Source organism: Myodes glareolus, chromosome 1, assembly GCF_982192425.1.
Source record: "Myodes glareolus chromosome 1, mMyoGla1.1, whole genome shotgun sequence".
NCBI lineage: Eukaryota > Metazoa > Chordata > Mammalia > Rodentia > Cricetidae > Myodes > Myodes glareolus.
This window is the reverse complement of record NC_142026.1, coordinates 86,702,963-86,724,881: the sequence shown is the minus strand read 5'-3', so window position 1 is coordinate 86,724,881 and position 21,919 is coordinate 86,702,963. Positions and strand designations below refer to the sequence as shown.

Below are 21,919 nucleotides of genomic sequence, written 5' to 3'. Positions count from 1 at the left end.
TAACCCCTCACAGAGTCCTTGCTGGCATGATGGCTCCTCTCAGTTCTTCTCACCCCACTGTCTTCCCTAAACTTCTCTAGCCCATGAGCTCCCCTTCTCTCAGCTTCCCATTTCTATAGAGCCTTCTCTTTCAGTCCTGCTCTCTCTGGCTCTCTCTTGACCCTCTCTTTCCGCTCCCCCCCCGCCCGACTCTGCCCCCAGCTCCTCTCCTCAGATGGCCTGGTCCATTCTGCTGGCCATACTCAGTCTACTTCCTTCTCTCTCTGTTCCTGCCTCTTTCAGATGCCGCTGACTGTACTCTCCCTCATGTCTACAATAGAACCTTCCCCTCCACTGTACCTTCCTGTAGTCATGTCTGCCCGCACTTTATCTGGTATCCAAATGAGCCGAAAGCTTGTCTACACCCGAACCTATATCATTTTATTCACAATTGCCCAACCTTCAAAGCAATCAATATCCCTTTTACTAGATAAAGAAACGGTTGCATATCAGTAGAATGAAGTGTTATTATCACCCCAGGGCAGCAAGCTGAACCACGGCTCTAGCTCAGTAGTAGAGCCTGTGATTAGCGTGCTCAAGGTCCTGGGTTCAATCACAGCACGGAAACAAGATAAGCAATGAGCTACTGTGCTGATGTCCCACCGCTGTGACTGAAACACCCGAGAGCATAGTCTGAAGGAGTAGTTGTTTATTTCAGTTCATGATTTCGGAGCTTTCAGCCCATTGTTCATGGCTTCCCAGTCCTGGGCCTGTGGTGGGGCAGGACATCATGGTGGTAAGAACACGTGGTGGGCACAACTTATCTCACGGTAGACAGTAACTGGAGAGAGGGGGAAAGGATTGGAGTCAGGTACAACCTTACCATGATGGACTATGCTTTTGAATTATGAGCCAAACAAACCTGCCTTCATTTAAAAGAGAAACATGGAGGGGACCTTAAATGCTTATTCCGAGGGTGGCCGAAAGCAGCTTGCGAAGGCTTCATACACGGGATGTGTTTCTAACCGTATAAAATGGGGAATGGTGAGCTCAGGTGGATGACAAAAATATCAGTGGAGTCTAAGGATTCAGAAAGAGTGGAAGATGAGAATGGGTGAAGTACGTGCTAGTTTCAGGATAGCGAAACCTTTCTGTTGGAGTGATGCTGGAATGCTGCATGCCTTCTAGTATGTTTTCGTTCAACCCTTCACTCCAGATCACAGAAAGAGTGAACCTAATGTGGACTATAGATGTTAGCTACTAATGGTGTATTCACATTGGCTCGGTGGGAATGGTGACAGATCTACCACTCTCAAGCCAATGTTAACGTCAGAAGGCTCCAGAAATGGGGGTAGGGATATAATTTATGCTCACAGCTTCTGTAAAACTAAGACTGCCTTAAAAAAAATAAGTGTAGTAATTAAAAGAAAACAAAAGGATAGTTCTGAGAGGGGCGGGGGGAGGGGAAGGGAGCGGGCGAGGCAATGCGGTGTTTTCTTGGCATCAAGGGTCCAGCAGGCAGGCGTCAGGGGGCGATCTGATGCCCAGAAGCCCAGGGTTCACACACAGTCTTAGACCCAATAATAGCTTCGCACACTGCCATTGTGAGAGGAAGGCAAAAGAAAGAACGTTTGGACTGAGTTTGAAGATGTGAAGTAGCCAAGTCCAGCAGCTTCTACAGCCCAAAGCACTGGGGAGCTCATCAAAGAAATCACCTGAAATTTGGGGTCGGAGTCGGAGCTGTCTGATTCAAGCAACCTTGAAACGCGATTGTGATTGTGATGGTGCAGAAATGTGTGCTGTGTTCAGAATGTTCACCATGTGCGTGGTGTTCACACACACCCCTGACCAAAAGGAAGAAACGGAGATTTTCATCTGATTCCCTGAAGGGAATCTTACCACACTCGGCTTTTCCTTTAAATGTGTTTCACGGAACCACTTGCGTTTCTTAACCAGTGCTTTCATGCTCCTGCTCTCTGAGGCAGCTTCCTGCTTCTCCTTCTTCTCACCCTGCAGGTTTATGTTCTGTTTGGTTTTGTTTTTAAGAAAATACTGTCAGCTCATTCAAAATCTTTCTGCGGTGGTTACATGCCTATTTATTCTCTCTCCCCCCGCCACCCCCCCTTCTTAATGGGATGTTTGTGCTTCTCAGGAGTGGAGTTCACTTTGTCTGGTTGCTTACATTGTCACCGGTTTGGAGCCAGCTGCAGGGTTAGGTAGGGGCGACACAAATACCTTGAGAGAAATCAAAACAATGATTGTTTTCCACAGCTCCGTATTGGACTGCTTCCAAGGGCAGGTGGTGCTTTCTGGAGAACATTGTGTTACAGAGAGCACATGGGCTAGAGAAAGATCTACTTCACACCTTTGCCAAGAGTGTGTCCAGTTCACACCTCTGCCCTTCACTCTCAGAATGCTTAGACTCCTCTGATAATTCCCCTATCCACCTGAGCTCGCCATGCCCGGCCTTGGAGGTACAGTGCACATCTCCTGTCGAAAGGTAGAGGACTTAGATCTCCTGAGGTCTCATTCTATTGAAGGCTGTGTGAGTGTTGGGATGTAGGAAACAATATCTACTCAGACTGATAAACGGCAAACTGTTGCTAGGTCCTTTTGAACCACCGTTCCTGTAAGTACCTGTAAGCCTAGAGTATGCAATTAGCAACCTTAATAATATCATTTACTGAACATTGTCTGAGCATCTCGTCAGTGTGGGCATGCAAACTTGGGGAGCAGTGGTATTGGGAAGAGATGGGAGCAGGTGGTTTGATGGGTCAGCAAACCCTCCCAGGAACTGAAGGAGACAGCTAGGTAAAGGTTTCCAGATCTTGAGCTCTGAGCTCTGCTCTTGCTGGTCTCCTGAATGACAGCAGGCACAGAGCCCCTGGGCAGAAGCAGCTGGAAGCTCTGCAGAGTCACTGGGGGTGGGGGTTGGGGGTGAGGGAACACCTAAGCATTCAGGTTTCCTTTAATGCACTGTCAAAGCTGAGCTGTGGGCTGCTGTGAACTGCGTGGCTGTGGGTGGAGGGAAACACCAGTAAAGGGTCCACAGGAGGATAAAAAGCTGAGGGAGAGGAGGAGAGGGCGGGAAGATGAAAGGGACACAGGACACCAGATGCCTCCCGCCAGGCCTCAGCAAGAGTGCTGGCTAAAGAGGATTTTGAGGGGGGTTCCCTGTGCATTGAGGGCACGTATACCCCTTCCAGGCTGCACCCTGGATCTGAAACCTCTGGGAAACCTAAAATGAGTCTACCACGTTTTATATGTCAGTGCTTTTGCACAGCTGTTGGGTGCTGAGACGGGCTGAGGGGGAAAAGACTTTGGCTAGGCTGTCAGGAGACACTTTTTAACCAGGAAGATACTGTGTGGGGAATGTGTGCATGTGTTTGTGTGAGTGCGTGCATGCGTGTGTGTGCCATAGCCAGTGTGGAGGTCAGAGGGCAATTTTGGTGAGTTGATTCTCTCCTTCTTCCATGGGTTACCAGAACTGAACTCACGCCATCAAACTTGCATGCCAAACGTTCTTACGTGCTGAACCATCTTGCCTGCTCATCAGCCGTGGTTTTCTGTTCATAATTCCCTCCCTAGCACAGGCCGTAGAAATGATGATTTCCATTTCCCAAGGCTGGACGTAGAAACGCAAATCTTCTCAGACTTACCTTATCCAATGATAACTCAAGAGAGAGCCATGTCAGGAGGGAGGCTGCCCTACACTTTGGAGGAAGGACTGCTGCCCAGAGAAGTCAGGAGGAGGCTCTGGGCAGGCATCGGTGGGTTCCCCCACTCTGTTACTATCAGGTCACACTTTGCTGTATGTTCACATTTCTGTACCATGCCCATGCTTGGTAACACTGAAGTGATGTCATCTGCGTAGACACCTCAGGACAGGTGATGGAAGCTTCCAGAGGGCAGAAAATGTGGAGGCTCCTGGAGGGCAGTTCTCCTAGAGAGGGGTTGCGGGCTTAGCGTCTGTCCTCACAACCCTGTCCTGTTCACTTCTTGTCTGTACTCCTTGTCATGAACCAGGAAATGTGTTTCTCTGCGCTCTTTAAATCAGGTGCTAGAAAACTACACAGGCTCAGTAAAGGATCTGTAGGGCTGGAAAGATGACTCAGTGGTTAAGGACCAAGACCTGGGTTCAGTTCCCAGCACCTACATGGCAGCTCACCATCATCTATAACTCTGGCTCTAAGGGATTCCATTCCCTCTTCTGGCCTCTATGGGCACCAGGCACATATGTGCTGAACAAACAAAACACCCACATACATAAAATAATAAGAGAAAATTAAGAAATCAAGAAATATTTCATAATAAAAGCACATTTAGGGCTGTCCAAGCATGGTCAAGGCAAGTGTTTGGCTCAGGTCTGTTTAGCGTTGCCACCAGGAACGTGAGTAATAGGAAAGAAACGTTCACAGGTTGTTCCTGATGACTAAGTCTGGGAGACATGGCTGATTGGCTGTGTGGAGTAACGGAGGGAAGCTATGATGCCAGGAAGGGAGGCTCCACATCTCCCATAGCTTCTGTGTCCCTGGAGACAGGCCATCCCTGGGTTCTGGAGTCAGGAGCACACACCGTGAGCCCGTTGTCTAAGTCGCCTAGACCACATTCTGGGTTCTGAGGTCAGGAATACACACTGTGATTCCGTATCTGAGTCACCTAGGCCACCCTCTGGGTTCTGAGGTCAGGAGCTCACACCGTGAGCCCGTGTCTGAGTCGCCTGTAACTCCAGCTTGCGCTTTCTGCCTCTCTTGTGTCTATTCTGCACGTGTCCTCCCTGGTTCCTATCTACTTCCTTTTCTTCCAGGGTTTGTGACTGCTACCATTTTCCTTCTGGACTCCAGCTCAGAGACTCAAGTGTGGTCTCTCCTGCCCTCCTTAGAAACACAGATTTGAATCCTAGAGGTGAGGGGAACAAAGCATCCCTTGTCACAGGCCTTGTTTTGTGCTAAGGTAGAATTAAGGAACAGTCAAATATCAGTGCCTTCATTTTGTCCCCTTTGTGAAGATGGTTTCCCTCCTCTCTCCTGCCCTGGGAAGGGAATAACTCTTAGCACTAGAGACAGAAAATCCATTCTGAGATGTGTATACACTAACATGTGTTCCAACCCGCTCTTATTCAACATTAGTTTTCCCACAAGCTTTCCTTTCCACAATTTAACACCCCTCAAAGCCCAAGCTCCTTATCTTGTCAATTCTCCACAAACTCATTGTTCTTTGCTAAGATGGTGTACTGACTATATTTACTCTTGGGGGAACTCTGTGCCTCTGGGAAAATAAAATAAAATATTAATATCAGATAAAATCGGTGTGCTCTTTCTCCTGCCAGTTTATCATAAACTTTAGTCATGGAAGAGTAAAATCCTTTCCTCGCCGTGCTGACTTAAATAAGAACGGCCCCCATTGGCTCATGTGTTTGACCACTTGGTCCCCAGTTGGTGGAACTGTTGGAAATGGATTAAGAGTTATGGCTTTGCTGGTGGAGAGCTTTGAGATGTCAAAAGCCCACATCATTCCCTGTTCTCTCTCTGTATCTCTCTGTCTGTGTTTCTCTGTCTCTATCTCTTCCTCATGCTTGTGGATCAGGATGTAAGTTTCAGCTACTGCTACTGCTCCAGCCCCATGCCTGCCTGCTTACTGCCATGTTCTCTGTCATGGTGGTCGTGGGATCTCACCCTCTGAAACCACAAGCCCCCAATTCTTTCTTCTGTAAGTTGCCTTGGTCATGATGTTTTATTAGAGCAATAGGGAAGTAACTGCGACACATCTCATATGAAATTTGAATTTATGGAATATTTATGCTTTATATTGTTTCGATACCAGATTCTATAGATAGAAGTATCCTATCTAAATTGTTTTTATGCTTTTGATTATTCTCTGACAATGCTTCAAATGCCACTGAGGTACCTGCCAGGCCTGTTTGAAGTTCTCACCCAAACCACCAGGAACATTTATGCATTGCTTTCAGAGTTTCTCTTGACCTGTGTCTGGCTTTTCTGATCTCTTATCCTTGACTATGGCACTGCATCTTCCTTCTCGTTCCTTGGAACAAGCTTATAATTCCCACAGGAGAGGGACCGAATCCTCACTGGCCTAAGCTTAGTCTTATTTATTTATTTATTTATTTTATTTATACAATATTCTGTCTGTCTGTATGTCTGCAGGCCAGAAGAGGGAGGGCACCATGTGGTGACCGGGAATTGAACTCAGGACCTTTGGAAGAGCAGGCAATGCTCTTAACCACTGAGCCATCTCTCCAGCCCCTAGGCTTAGTCTTTCAGTGTATCATCCCTGGGCTGAGGCAAGCATTGTTTCTTTCCATGTGTCTCTGACTTTGACCTTGTCCTTCTCCCACCTGACTTCCAGCAGACACTGGAGGTGAAGAGGCCAACTGAGTCTGAGGCATGACCTACGCACAGGTCTGTCTGTCTGCAGTGATTTTGTAAAAAGTCTCTCTTAGATGCCCTCCTGAGTTCAGGTGGCAGACAGGAAAAGGAAGACATTTGCGGAGTGCCAAAGCGCTGCGCACAGGAAGGCTGCTTCACTGAAAGATTCAAGGTTTTCCATTTTTAATCATAGGAGGGATTCATGCACAGTTAAGGGAATTTGGAAGATAAGAAATAGGAAGGAGATAATTATGCTACCTGCTGTATTAACTACGCTTCAGGGGATGTGAACTACTGTCCATGTACCTAGATAGGGCATCAAGAACAGACTGAGGTATAGCTCCACCATGTCCAATACATTTACTGGGGTTCCTTATAAAACACCAAGAAGGGATGTCTTACAGGAACATGAATGAGCCCCAAATAGTTGCACCACGGCCAAGCCCCACCATGTCATGCTGCCCCCCTCTTTGTTAACCTTCTACTTCCTGTGTACCTTAACAGTTCCCAAGATCACTTGCAACTGGAGATGGGCAGGAGGGAGTAATGCCTGCAATTCCAGATGCGAGTCCTGAGACCCTCACCTCTACTCCCTTCTACTGGGAGGTGTCAGTAACTCCATCACTTTTACACTAGACCTAGCTACCTCCATACTTTCTCACTTAGTTGCCATGGCTACATGACCAAGGTGGTTCCTACACCAGGATGATGACAGAGTGAACATGCTATGTGCCGAGGAAGAAAGGCTATATTATAACATCATTTAATTTTTTTGCATTTTGATGTGGGATACCCCCTCTGTATGGTGTGACTGTCTGATTACTGTTGGTTAATAAAGAAGCTGCTTTGCCTATGGCAGGATAGAATATAGATAGGTGGGAAATCTAAGCAGAGATAGAGAGAGAAAGAAGGCAGAGTCGGGGAAGACATGTGAGCAACCTCCACAGAAGCAAGACGTGAGGTAACAAGTCACGAGCCTCATGACAAAATATAGACTAATAGAAATGGGTTAATTTATATTGTAGGAGCTAGTTAGTAATAAGCCTGAGTTAATAGGCCTAACTGTTTGTCATTAATATAAATTTCTGTGTGATTACTCAGGACTGGGCATCTGGGAAACAAAAGAGCAGCCTCTGATTATAGCATTTCCTTTAATCTGTTCTATGCTTTATTTTTATATGGCTAATTTTATACTTTGCTTGTTATCTTGAAGGCTGAGATAACTTTGTTAGTCATGCATTTCCCAGGAAGTGGATATGCTGACACTTATATCTGAATCACCCGCCTATGGTTGGACATTTATGTTATTTCCATTTTCTTACTTTTTCTTCCAGTACTGGGGACTGAATCCAGGGCTTGTGCAAGCTAGGCAAGCGCTTGACCCTGGAGAACTATGTCACACCCTGTTTTACTATTTTTTATTTTGTGACACCATTTTACCGCTGTTTTTTTTTTTTTTTGTTTTGCTTCTTGAGATAGTGTCTTGTTGTGTGTAGCCCAGGCTGGCCTTGAACTGGGAATTCTTCTACTTCAACAACTGGGCACTATGTGTGCCGTTTCATATTTACTCATCCTTTATCACTACTTCTGTGACACTCAGTGTGCCTGAAGTATCTTTCTGCATTCAGAGTCTCACTAAGCTTGACATCAGAAAACTCGAAAGATATTTTACCACAAGCATCATTATTTATTCTAAAATAATAGTTGGTCCTGGTTCTATTTGTCTGTTTAGTTACGTTTTAGGGCCAACAAGATGGTTCAGTAGGTAAAGTCACTTGTCACCTGCAGGGAACCGTGAAGTTGGCCTGGCCTTGCTGCCTTAAGAGGCATATGTCATAGGATTTCAGGTTATCATTCATGGCTGCTGGGGCACAGCGTACCTTCCAGTTCCTGAGAGACCGATGCACTTCTTCAGGCAGTGAAGCATTCAGGCTGCTTTGTGTTTCTCTGTGTGTTCCCTTAGTAGTCAAAGAAGCATGGAAACGTGACAGGACAATTGGTCTTAGACATTAATCTTGTGTACCCTGTGTGGCTTGCAGACTTCACTGTGTCCTGGCAACTACAATTGTATTGATCCCGGCAATCACCATTATGTTCTGTTTCTGATAAAGGTATAAACAGTCTGATTGCTCTCAGTAAAATTGTCACAGTCTCGGTTGTGCGGGTGACCCTCCATCCTGGCCTGACTTCATTCCTCCTGGCCATATCAGGTGACCTTGACCGGTAAGTAAGCGGTCAAGCTACTTACAGCTATCAAGCCTAGCTTGATGACCTCAGTTTGATTCCAGAACCCACACTGTGAAAGGAGAGAACTGGCTTCCACCAGCTGCCCTCTGGCCTCCATGTACACTATGGTGCGCGTGCCCCCCAGACAAACAAACAAACAAATGTAATAAAAGTTAAAAGAATAACTTTTTAAATGAATGACAGAATAAATTAGTGTGTGTGTTCATACATTCCTGACACATTTCAAGAGTGGAGGTGAGAGGGTAGCTTTCTGGAGGAGGTTCTTGCCTTTGGCCTTGTGAAGACGGAATCTCTTGAGACTGCTGTTGCCCTGTGAAGTCCGGTACGCCAGACCAGCTGACCTATGGCCTGATTCTTCCATCTCACCACAGATGTTGGGATTATAGATGTTGCCTTCACATTTTCCTTGTTTTTTTTTTTTCCTCTCTCTCTTAAATGTAGGTTTTTGGAGATTGAACTTGTATAGCTAGAGCTTTTATGCCCTGAGACGTCTCCCGGCCCCACTGAGCACAGTTTTTGAGGAGGAAAATGGACTCTTTTTCTAGAATCTGCTCATTCTGTCCCCACAGGGCCTTTGTACCAACTGCGTTCCCTTCAGGCAATGTGCTTCTTGATTTTACCATGGCTGAATTCCTCTAACCTTAAGGGTTAAGAGACTTAGGATTTCAAATTATTCTGCATGGAGTTTGTTGGTAAGATCAGCATCTGAAAACTTCCTTGATTTGCCTATTTTCTGTCAAAGGCACCAAGAACCCAACCTGTCTTGTTGGTTGTCATAACAGCACTGGGCATGGGAGCTAGCACGTAACAGATGGTCATCAGAGGTCACAGGATGAAGACCCTTGGATTCCTGACTCATAGCTGGTCCTCCTCAGTGGGAGCCCAGCGGGAAAGTCCTTCCTTTCCCATCCTGACCACAGGCTTTGCCGTACCAGTCTTCCACTCACTGGGTTATGGAAGACAGCATCTGGATTTTAAAATTTTACCCAACGAAAAGTAAGTGTGAGAGGGACAGAGACAATGAAGACGTGAGGGGCCATTCAAGGTCTCTGACCGGTGTGACTTCTGCTCAGCTTTTTGTTCAAGATTATTGAAAGTTAAATTTGAAATTTCCGTGAGAGATCAACTGGTTTCTCTCCTTGCGCTCTGCTGGTGGCGCTCTGTAGAAACTGGGTTTCTGGTTTGTTTCGGGTCGGCCTTGCTTTGTGGAATAGCTCTGCTTTGTGGTTTCCCCTCTGCAGGTATACACATTAGCTTCTGCCCAAGAAAACTGAAAGCGAGTACTGAATTCTTCTACGCCTGTTTCTGCGCTGTACCAGGTCTGCTCAAAGATAAATATTAAATGAGGTAAGGGCTCAATTTTAACTGCCTGATAAATGTTTAAGCAGCTTAATAGTATAACATTTACTAAAAAAGTCAAATATTGACTAAAGCTAATGTAAATAGTTCTCAAATTAGCGGTGTAACTGGGCAGTCAGAAATGAATCTAACAGATGGTAATTACAGGGCGAGGGAAGCGCACACAAGCGTACACTGACTAAGGCTTCAGCCGAAGCCTTATTCTAATGCATGTTCATGTTCGTGTGGGCGCATGTGTGAGTGCTGGCGCCTGTGTACACGTGTGCTTGTGAGTGCAGAGGCCAGAGGTCAGCTTCTGACGTCAGAGCGCAGGTGTCATTCACATCTTTAACTGGAGTACCCCAAGTATTCCAGCTGGTCAGCAAGTCCCAGGGATCCCCCTGCCTCTGCCTCCTCAGTGCTGAAATGACAAGCGTGAGCCTCTACTCCTTGCTTTTGTGTGGGTTCTGGGGTTTGAGCTCAGGTTTTCTTGGTTGCAGGGCAGGGACTTGACCTATAGATCTCTTTCCAGACCCTCATTACTTTAAACAAATTGGGGGGCAAGTTTTACCTCTGGTTTTAATGAATTAGTTAATTATTGGTGTGTGTGTGTGTGTGTGTGTGTGTGTGTGTGTGTGTGAGGTGTGTGAGCTCATGCCAAGCACACATGTGGTGGAAAGAGGAGGACTTCATGGAGTCAGCCCTCCTCCTCGTCTTCCTTTGTGTGGGCCCTGGGGATGGTACTCTGTAACCAGGTTTGTGCGGCAAGTGCCCTTACCCACTGAGCCATCTTATCAGCCCTCACCATGGTTCCTTTTCTCAGAGGGGAAGTTGGAAGGATGGTTCACCTGACAAGATTCTCTAGCTGATAGTGCTAGTGCTGGATCTGCTTGTTTGGTGTTTTGCGGACTCTGAAAGCTTTCTTGTCTACCCGTGTGAGGTTGCAGGAGTGGGGGTAGGGTCCCTGCAGGAGTCCTGGCAAGTAAGGAGATGAACCATGAGGAGGTGAGGATGAAAACTCAGTTCAGCCTAACTTAGATTGGATCATGCTTCTAGAGAGTCTGATGCCAGGCAGTTTTTACCAGCATATGTATAAACAGTACAGTTTGGAGGAAGGTTTCCTGGTGTAACACAATCCTCAGTGCACAAGGAGGTACAACTACAAAGAAAAGGAACTCAAGGTACATGTCATTTCTTCCAAGAAGATGGGTTCTAGAGATAGGTCACCTGTATTCACTTAATGGCCTAAGGAAGGATCTGGCATGGTTTCAGGCCCACAGATATTGTAGAGTTCATTGGGATTGTTAACCACCTCTGGTCCTGGCCATGGGAGTTTGGGGCAGCCTCTGGCTATACAGATAATGTAAGGGTCATTGAAACTAGTAGGTTATCTCTATCTTGGTTGTGGGATCTTTGGGAAACCCCTGACTGTAAGGGTCATTTAGATTACGACTTCTAGTCCTGGTTGTGAGAACTTGATATGACCTGGATCAGCAGATAACACAGATGGCCAGGCTGTTAATCACCTCCGATTCCCAACCTTCTGGATGGAAGGACATGTTTCTACAGCTTTTCCTTTAGAGACCAGTCCTGTGTGCTTGACATTGCAGTTTCCCTGGAGACCTGGAGGTGTAAGGACCTTCATGTTCCCAACATGGAGTCTCCTACTAAAACTCTAGCTTTCTTTATTGGATATATTTTGGGGAGTTTCATCTAGGACCATTCAAATAAATCACTCCCTTTAACTAAAAGTTGACAAGACATTGGAAAGTCCAACTGGTTGTCGCCACCATCAAAGCTGAAGTCTGGTTGAAATCTTGGCATGTGCTCCTGCTTTGGCCTCAGACTGCGGGCACGATAAACCTTCGAAGGCACTGCCATTCAGAGTTCTCGCTGCCAGACCCCTGTGGTAAAAGCCATGCCTGCCTGTTTGTCTTCTAATGCTTGCTCACGTCAGCCCTTTTCCTGCAGTTATCCCTCAGACGGCTTCGCCTTTCAAGATGGCCAGAGGAGCCTGAGGCCTTATGAAGTCTCTGCAGCTCCCGGCAATGCTGGTATTGAGATTCCAGGTGTTCTTTCATTGATTTACCATTGCTTTGATCAACCTCCCTGTGTCGACTGAGAGAATCATATACTGTTAATATGGAAATCAAAATCTAATTACCTAGGAGGTGTGGAAGGTGCACATACTTCCCCTTCCCAGGGTTGTAGGGTCAAAGTACCCCCATGACCTGGGTGGCTCAAATAGTAGAAATTTCCTGCCTCACAGATTTGGAGGTTAAAAAAAAGCCTGAGATAAAACTGTTGACTGGATTGGTCCATCTTTTTCCTTGCTTATGGTGACTTGTCACAATTTTTGGGATTCCTTGGATGGTGGATGAAGGTATTACTTCATCTCCACCTTCCTCTTCATGTGCCCATCTCTCTCCTGGGTGCATATGGATTAGGATCAATCTGGAGAATCTCATTTTAATTTGATTATTTTTATAAACAATATGTTTTCAAGTTGGGTTACATTTTGAGGTACTGAGGGTTGGGACTTCAACATGTCTTCTTTAGGGGGACAGTTCAACCCTTGACAGTGGCTTACATGACAAGTAGTTCTATAACAATTTCTGTGGGTGGTGGTTTTTACCAGTTTGTCTTTGAGACAGGGTCTCACTCTGTGGCCTAAGACTGGCCTAGAACTCACTATGGAGTCCAGCCTGGCCTCAAACTCATGAGAGTCCTCCTTCCTTAGCCTCTCAGGTGCTGAGATCATAAGCCTAGTTCTGTCACAGTGCTCTTCTGGTGAATCAGAGCTGCTGCCCTGGTGGCTTTGATTTGGGACTCAGCACTGAGACAAGGGGCTTTTCTCTCTATGGATGTCTTTGTGCCTAGGACCTGGACACTGGCGTCATACTTTGTCAGCTTCAGAGGACAAAAGTCTGGAGCCTTAAGGCACTCTTCCCAAGGCCCCAAAGGTGATTGAGTGTGAACTTCATTTTACTTATGAACATCTTGATTTTTGTTTTAAAAAATGAACCAGAATTAGTTATTAGGCAGAAGAAAATGAAAACAAAGAATCTGAATTCTGGGGCCATGTTTGTGTCCAAGGTCTATACTTCCATGAGCTGTGCTGATCTGCGTGGCCTGAACTGCCACCTGGGGCAATGGTGACCTCCAGACCCAGCTGTTGCTAAGGACCATGTCTGTGCTGGTGATCCCATCACAGCCGGGGTCTGTGTTGTCACCTAAGGTCACATGGAAGCCTAGAGTCTAGGCCGAAACCTATGGCCTTGTTGATGTCTGGGGGCTGTGACAATGCCAGAGCCATCCTGATCCAAGTGGCCTGTGCTTCCACCCCAGGTCAGGATGTCCGGGCCTGAACTGATGCCAAGATCATGTCTGGGTCATTGGTTCTGTGCTACTAAGGTCTGCATTGTTAACTGTGATTCATGTCCCCTCAGGGGACAACCATGCCTGCCAGCCTGCCTGCCTGCTCTTCACTGGCCCTTCCCCTCAATGAACACTGCAGCAAGAGAACTGCCCCCGACCCTCACAGGAGAGCCTCCTCCCCACACTCCTTCTCCTTCCCCCACATAGGGAGAGAGAGACCCAACCCCTCATCATGGGCAAAGGAGAAATGACCCTGATGGCACGGGCATGGCGGAGTTGGCTCCGCCCCTCGCCTGAGGTGGGGGCGGTGGTCTGGACTGACCAGCTCGGCTACCCTTCAGGCCCATAGCCGAGCCCTGAGTTGGCCCACCTAACATCGACTCCGTTGAGGACCCGCTGGAGCTCATGAAGGAACTGATCCTGGGGAAGGATACCCGCAGAATCTTCATGACTTGGAGCGGCCTCGGGATATTCGAGAGGGGTTTCAGGGGTGAGGGTGTACTAGAAGCCAGTGTCCTTGAACCAGAACAGTGACTCACGGCAATGAACATTTGCAAGTAAAGCTGATTGGATAGAAGGGTCTCCTGTGTGACCTACTATGACCCCCAAGGCCACCAGGGCCAACGCATAGGTGCTGGAGAGGCAGGAAAGATGGAGGCTGGAAACGGTTGGCTTTTTGGTTTTTGTTTGTTTACTAGCTTGCTTTGTTTGGTTTTGATTTGATTTTTCAAAAATTTTCTTTTGGGGGGGCACTGCAGGTGTGAGGGGGAGGACAAAGGGGTCTGGGAGGTGAGCAGAATGGAGGTGGGCGTACGATGTGAAATTCCCAAAGAATCAATAAAGAAATTATGTTAAATAAAACAAAAACAAAACCAACCAACCAAATAAAGAATGTGGGTGCTGGTACCAGATAGCCTAGGCTCAAATCTCTGCCCCACCTCAGACTAGGTATGAAGCCTCAGGCACATTCTATACTGTTCTGTGCCTCAGTATCCCCATTTATGCAGCGGAGGTAATTAGCGGACCTACTCAAACAGAACTGCACACAGATGCACACAAAACAAAGTGTCTGGCCTAGGTAGTGTCCAGAAATGCCACATCTACACTCAGTACAAGGCCTATTAAGGTGAGGACACATAGCTGTCCTTCCACAACATAGGGTCTAGAAGTGCACTCCACCGACATAGAACAGGGACTGAGTGAGGGCTCTGACCCCTCAGTTACTGATGGTTAGGTGATCTGCTCTACAGCCACCCATAAGGAGACAAGGGTCTTTGCAAAAGTGCTGGGCTAGGCATCCAGCAAAGACCTCAGCCAGGACCCTCACCAGATCTGAGCGCCCCCAGAAACTGAGTCATCATTGCCAAGTGCTCAGCTTGCGCTGACCTGTGGCAGCAAGTCAGCCAGACAACTGACCCCACTGCAGCCTGGATGAGCTCTGGAAATCACGTGGTATTTTGTGCTCTCCTCCTTCATACATTGCTGCCTAGTAATGCTTATGCTTGGCCTTGGGGTCTGAGTGTCCACAAGCAGTCTCCACAGGGACACCCCAAAGTAGACAGGAGCCTCGTGTGCCAAGAAGAGTTCTGCAGGAAATTCTGTTCAAATGTTGCTGCAATGGGACAGTAGTTAGCAACATACTTGTTACGATCTTGGGAAGAGGCCCAGCTCCAGGACAGGTGACTTTAGAGACTGTAAACAGGGCAAGGGAGAGTCCTCAACGAAGTCCTCAGGCTGAGCTTCGAGAGCAAGGACGCTTTCTTTAGACACACAGAATGATAGAGGACTTGGAACTACAGAACTTTTGGGTCTAGCCAGAAGGGAGGCTATAAAGGGACTAGTTTTGGGGTGCAGGGTGGGCCTTATCAAGAACTCTGTGCTGTGGAAGTCATTGGAACTTAATGAAAAAGTTACAGACTTGTCGGGAAACCTTAATGTTTTTGAAAGATCTTATAGACATAGACAGATACCTGTTGGATTGGTGGAGGAGAAAGGTGTTGTAGCAAATATCCAGAAAACGACAGCTAGAGGCAATCAGAACATTTAGAAGGTGTTTGTGACATGGATACACAAAATTCTAGGAATCTGAGCTCAAGTTGTACAACATTTGGGTTGGAAGGAAGGAGACCCATGAAGAAACAGTTATGGCCCAACCCTGTGGGACTCAGTGAACGGCTGGGTAGATAAGAATAAAGAAGGGCCTGGTTTGGATTACAGAGCACACGGTGGTGTGTGTAACTAAGATAAGATCTATAAGGAAAGAAGCCAGTCCCGGGAACAAAGAGAATGATTAGAACAGGAAATGCCAATGCACTCAATCGATTCTGTGTCCGTGTTCTCTACAGGGCCTGTTATGGGTTGAATTCCCCACCTCTCCCGTCAAGTCAGCAGTTTAGTGACCAATCCCTTAAAAAGTGATTTTATTTGAAAACAAGGTCTTTAATAATTAGCTGAGGTCATCAGGGTGGTTCCTATATAGGGTGGGCTGTGCCTTTACAAAAATGGGGGAATTTAAATGCACAGATGGTCATGCACACAAGGCGACACTGTGTGAAGGCGGAAGCGGAGACAGAGGGAGCAGCCGTGAGTCAAGGAACTAGCTGAAGCAAGAGCAAGGTTGCCACAGATCTTCCCACAGCAACCTTAGAAGTCTCGACCTCCCCAGCACTTTAACTGTGGACCTCTGGCCTCTAAAACTGTGAGAAGAACGCCATTATCCACACCCCTTTCTCTCCAAATGCAGGGCTCAGATCTCCAGCTGGAGCTGCCTGTTGTTTCTGGTACACGGGCCCCCCCGTTTAGGGAGAAGCAGGAGGATCCGGGGTAGAACTGTTTAGCCACGGACAGTGTGTTGGACATATGCTATTTCTATTCAGCTCTCATCTCTTCTTCTGGGGAAAGATTTCTCTGCTACTTAATATGATGTCAGTGGGGCCAGGGTTTGTGGTCCCACCTTCTTCCAAGTGTGGGTGGAGTTTAGTTTTAGTGGAAAAGGAAAATTTAGCAAACAAAGAAGTGAAAGCAAGCAGAACAAGCAGAAATAAGAAAGAGAGGGAAAAAAATGTCTGGGTAGTGTTAAGTTCTGGTCCCTGGGGTCCAAATTCTTACAGATCTTTGAGGAATCCTTTGAGTTACTCTAGGTTGTATTTTTCAATATGAGGCAATATTTTCTCCATTTGCCTCTGAGAGACTGAGTTAACGCTTGTCTTTAAAGGAGTATAATAATAAATAAAAACCAAGATAATAGATAAGACAGAATATGCAGAATGAGAGAGAAGAGGAGAAAGTAAGAGACCCGGAGCCTGAGGAGGAAGAACCAGGAAGACTGAGAAAAGAGGTAGAACCATGCAGAGGACAGGGGTAGAAGACTGGCTTGTGATCCTGCAAGAAAACAAGAAAAGATGTCCCGGATACCCCATGGCATGAGGCAGGGGGTGGAAATGAAGCCATTAGATCTGCTTTCTGGAAAGCTGTGTTAATGACACATGATTCTATAACCATTTCCCTCAAATAGAGCAGCTCAAAGCCACATAGGTCCATAATCCTCAGTCTCTGAGGGGCAGGAATCAGAAATGTGTCAGGCTGGGTGGGGCCTTGGAAGAGTGTGTGGTCAAGCTGTCAGTCAGATTTAGAGTCTGAAGGGTTGACTGCAGGTAGAGGATGCATTTCTAAGATGGCTGACGGTCGGAGACTTCAGCTCTGCCTCCTTCCTTGGAAGGACCGGTCAAGTCCTAACTCCGGACAAGTGATCTAAGAAGGAAATGTAGTTTATTCTAGCAGAGCCTGGCAGCAATTACCCATCATCTGCATCACAGTCTGCTAGCTAGAAGTGAGTCATTGAGTCCTCTCAATGGAACGCACCCCACCTCCTTATGGAAGAAGTAGCAACACTTGTAGAGTTGTATTCAGAACCAGCACTCAGTCTTGGGGAGTTTCTGGCAGAGCCATGCTCGAGAGGGAAGAAGCAGGGCACACAACCCTTTCCAGAAATGTGGCTCTGAAGAAAAAGCGGTCTGGTTTCATTATTAGCGGAGGACAAGTAGAGAAAGTTTAAAGTCTCCCAAGACTTTCATTTGTTAACACAGGCCTTTGTAGTCATCTACATGTCAATAGGTGGAAGGCAATGGGGGCTCCAAGGTCCGAAGTTAGCTCTGGACATCCGTGCGGACACGTCTCCCACTGGGAAGGGAGCGACTCACAACACCTACCTGATGCACACTGCATCTGTGGAAAAGGCCAGTGTCACAGCCACTGCCAACCCTTCACGGTGCAGGGACCACTGCTGTGTAGGGTCTGCCGCCAAGAAGGGCTTGTTACCTGAGAGGGGCAGCGGAGCACAAACAGACCCCTTACTAGTAGAACTGTGCCTGGTGGACCTCAGTGTTTTACATAGCTTTCCCTGCCCTCCTTCCTCCCTTCCCACCCTCCCTTCCTTCTTCCCTGTCTGGCTATGTGTCCCAGGCTGGCATTGATTGCTCAATCCGTCTTACCACCAATAGGAGCAAGTCTCCACAGTTCCCAGACTCTACGTGCTGTTTCCGGGATCCTGGTTCCTCTGGTGGGAACGTGCCTTTCAGTGAGGAAGAGGAACAAGGACTCAACCTGAGAGGAAGGAAGGGGGAGGAAGGAAGCATGATTGACACATTAAAAAACTTTGCGCACCTGCACTTTGGGTCTAACTACGAACGGGAGGTGTTTGTCGTCCTCTATCGTTTCTGAGAAACAATAAACAGACCAGAATGCAAAATGCTTGTCAGTTGTAGATCTGTTCAGCAAAACAATAATAAAGTATACGGGAAATATTTTAGGGAGCGACACGGAGGATCCAGCTCGGTCCAGCTCCTGGGTGTTGATGGTGACGTCACTGCCCAGCTCTGTTACCTGGTGGCTCCACATGGGTAGCTTGAACTTGGCCATGGCAGTTCTTACTCTCTAGTACTTTCCACTTACAGAGTCAGCTTTACGTCTGAGGACATTTGCAGTGGACTGCTGGTTGCAGCACGAATGTGGGGTGAAAGGTCAACTGAAGCTATTCCTCACTGACAGGAGTTCAGACGTCTGACTGGCAGTTCAGACGTGGGCGAGAGGCACAGAGGGACAGCCGGACTTCCAGTGGACTGGACTAGATAGTGAGTCCTCCTCTGTAGCTTCTAGGGCTATAATTTCCATTTTCACCACACACAGGTCGAGGCTGTGGTGGCTGAGGAAGTGGTTGTTCAGGGAGACAGCTTAAAACCCAATGTGTTGTACACATACGTATTCTAGACTTTGACAGTTTTGTATCTTTCCTTTTTATTTGTTGCCTTGCCTATTTAAATCTTATGGTCAATGTTTAAGAAGAATTATCGAAAACGAAAGATCTTTATAACTGCATTTAATTGTACAGGGAATTGTAATTCCCTCGCCCCTACTCCGCCCATGACAGTCTTCCTCCTGAATTCCATGCTCATTTCCTTGATTTCTTTTTTATTGCAATTATCCCTAAAACACGTGCACTTTTTAACTGCAGCTGCCTGAAATATTACGGAAAGAGGGCTGGTAATGCTGTGTGTGTTTCGTTTACAAAACTGTTGGCATCCGTCCAGCTGCTTCAGTCATTCAGTTTGTCTACGTAGAAATGTTTTACCAAGAATGTTGTGTGTATTTTAATCACAACTTCTTTAAATGTTTAAAATAAGAGCATAGAGCTGGACATAGAAGTTCACATTCCTCCTCTATCCTGGAATTCACACGTGTAAGATAGGCCCGGCGTGGTGGAGCGAACCTTTAATCCCAGCACTCAGGGGGCAGAGGCAGATGGGTCTCTGTGTGTTCCTCCAGGCCACCCTGGTCTATGCAGAGAAACCTCGTCTCTAAGAAGAAACAAACAAACAAACAAAAACAACAAAAATCCACCAAAAAGCACAAAACAAACGAATAAAAATAACAACAGCAAAAGCAGTAGGAAGACCGACAGTCAAAACCAGTTGAGACCAGCCTGAGCCACACAGCAAAATGCTGCCTCGAAATAAAACATCAGTGTAATATAATTAGGCAAAAGACTATCACGTTTACCAGCAGACTGTTAAAAAGCAGTTTCTGTAACACCTCCATAGGGAGTGAGTTTGTCGTTCCTCTCAAAGTCCTTTTAGATTTGATTTTCAGTGTCAGTACCTAAATCCTCCTCTGCTATCCCCCTCCTCCCGGATTTCCAGTCTAGAGAAGTCCAGCTGCACACGCCAGGCCTGCTTCAAGGGCGGTTTGGCGGCATTCTTCACACACTGCAGAAAGCTTATGCATTCAAGCCAGCAAGGATTCTTTCAAGTTTCCTCTTTGTGATCTGTGTAAAGCGTCATTTAGCTGAGAGCATCTGACCATCTAGTAGTTTATCTGCCTTTTATCTACTGAAGTCCCTCCACCCCCCAGCTCCAATCAAACCTATGCTCAACAGTGGTTCGGACTACAAGGATTTCTAATTCGTCTTAACGCTTTTAGCTTTTATCCGTCGGGTAACCTTTGCCTTTGGTAAGGTAATACAGGAATGTTCATCCTCGTTTGTAATTCAAACCAGCATTTGACAGAGTTCATACAAATCAGGGCTGGAGAAACAGTCTCTTGTAACTCTGGCAAGGACACTTATCTGGAAGTCCTTTCTGGACCTCTTGACTTTCCCCAACTGAGTTAAGCTAGATGTTCTTGTCACCTTTGCCCAGGAAGGGCCTGCCCCTTCCCTAGGCCAGCAGTCCTCCTCCTCGGTTACCAAGGAGACATTTTGGTAAATGTTCAAAGGTGAAAGACATTTCTCTTCCCTCAGTGGAATATTCAGGAGATAAAAGGTTTCTAGAAAGAAAAAACCAAATGGGCAACAGTGAGAAGGACAAGAGATGGACGTGTCCCTCTACAACAAAGAGAGGCATGAGAGACACGTTTTCTGATGATGTCCCGAGGAGGGAAGGGAAGGAGTGAGAGCTTGCTCTGGCACTCAGTCTGAGAATAACCAGGCAGGAGTATCTTAACCCCTGCCCTAGAGAAGCTTTTAGAGCAACGGGGAGAAGCTTCTACTAGTCCATGGATGCCCGCGCACGGACTGTGGAGATGACCGGAAGAACGTCTGTGATCTGCGGGATCTCGGAGGCACTGGAAGCTGCCTCCCTCCACACTGCCTTGTCTGTTCAGTTCTGCACAGATGCCTGAGCTGCAGGGCTGAAGCAGCAGAGGTCTAGCCCATCCTGCACTATTTGAACTGTGCCCACAGCTGGAGGAAGGAGCACACATTTGCCAGAGGTTGTGTATGCTGGAGTGGGTCTCTTTCTAATCACGGGAGAACATACCAATTCCTGAATGACAACGCGACAAGAATTGACTCTCCAGCGGCTGTCGGTAAAGCGCCTGTTGTGCAAGTGCCAGGACCTGAGTTCGGATCCCCAGCACTGATGTAAAAAGCTGGGCGTTCACTGGCACATGGTGGTGTGCATCTCTAACCCCAGAGCTGCAAACCTTGAACGTCATTGGCTAGCCAGACTACCCAAACCAACGAGTGCCAGGCTCTACGAAACAACCTGCCTTTAGAAACAATGTGTAGGCACTATTAAGACACTTTGTCTTCACACACGCACACACTCACAGACATGCATTCATGCACGTCTGCACACATGCAGATTCCAGGTCACACTTGTCTTCAGGGGGACAGCTTCCTCACGACTTTCTACTGTGTTTTCAGGCTATAGTCTGGAGTTTTGATTCCCGCTCAGAGGAGAGAGCCTTATTATGATGCCAGGCACTCCATCTCCGGGACCTGGTGCTGGAATTCATCCTGTGAGAAGGGGCTATGGAAGAGTGGAGAGACCAGGCCCCTAAAAGGGGGTTTCAAAATCCTCCCTGATTCTGTTCTGGAGACTTTGAGAGCAACCTGGGCTACTAGGACAAAGGATGCTTGTGGCCAGCCTGGGCCACCAGGACTAAAGAGGCTCATGGTTTGGCTTTCATCTGGGACCAAACCAGCAAGACTGAGCATGGCCCACCACTGAGAACAGACCAGACCAAGGCCTGGAAACAATCCCATTACTGGCAGATCAGACCATCACCTCGCAAGCAGACTCTCTGTGTCTCCTTGTGCTCTCGGTTTATTTCACTTTGACTTGCTGATGTTCAGTAATATTTCCCCAAAGTTCCCCCAGCTTCAGCTTCTTAGAGCAAGGAGCGATGCTTTGGGTACTAACGGCGGCAAGGGAACACATAATGAACTAAACTTGTAGGTTCTGTGGACCGTGGCTGCCTGCGAGTGCTCTTCTGGGCTCTGTTTTCCTTAAGGGTGAGGTTAGTCCAACTCCCTTCTGCAACAAGCACACCCTCTCAGGCCTCAGTGGTACAAGGCCACCCAGAACTTTCAGCCCAAGGAGAGAGTGAGCAGTAGTTACCCTCAATGGCTATGGGAGAAAATTACATTTTTAAAATAGGTAGAGTCGTCAAGGAGTAGAATACAGCCCACATGTGTTTTAAATGCCAAGCAGAGCTAAAAGTAAATTTCTAGTTGGGTGTTATTGTGCCTGTATCCCAGTGTTCAAGAGGATGAAGGATGTTAGGCGGTGGTGGCGCACACCTTTAATGCCCAC

The 21,919-nt window shown here is 47.1% G+C and overlaps 2 long non-coding RNA genes across 3 annotated transcripts; one reads left to right on the top strand and one right to left on the bottom strand.

The window, feature by feature from the left end:
* The first annotated feature begins 702 nt into the window (after positions 1-702).
* Positions 703-12,263, top strand: LOC146895896 (uncharacterized). Of its 2 annotated transcripts, XR_015002391.2 has the most exons (4): positions 703-775; positions 9,355-9,608; positions 9,854-9,959; positions 11,922-12,263. It is a non-coding gene; the product is annotated as an uncharacterized LOC146895896 (long non-coding RNA). The 2 variants fall into 2 exon arrangements; XR_015738868.1 differs by lacking the exon at positions 703-775 and having other exon boundaries at positions 8,811-9,608.
* A 3,468-nt stretch (positions 12,264-15,731) lies between these two features.
* Positions 15,732-18,603, bottom strand: LOC146895897 (uncharacterized). Its single transcript, XR_015002374.2, has 4 exons — positions 18,210-18,603; positions 17,819-17,930; positions 17,537-17,645; positions 15,732-17,078 (listed from the first exon to the last, which is right to left on the bottom strand). It is a non-coding gene; the product is annotated as an uncharacterized LOC146895897 (long non-coding RNA).
* Positions 18,604-21,919: the final 3,316 nt, after the last annotated feature.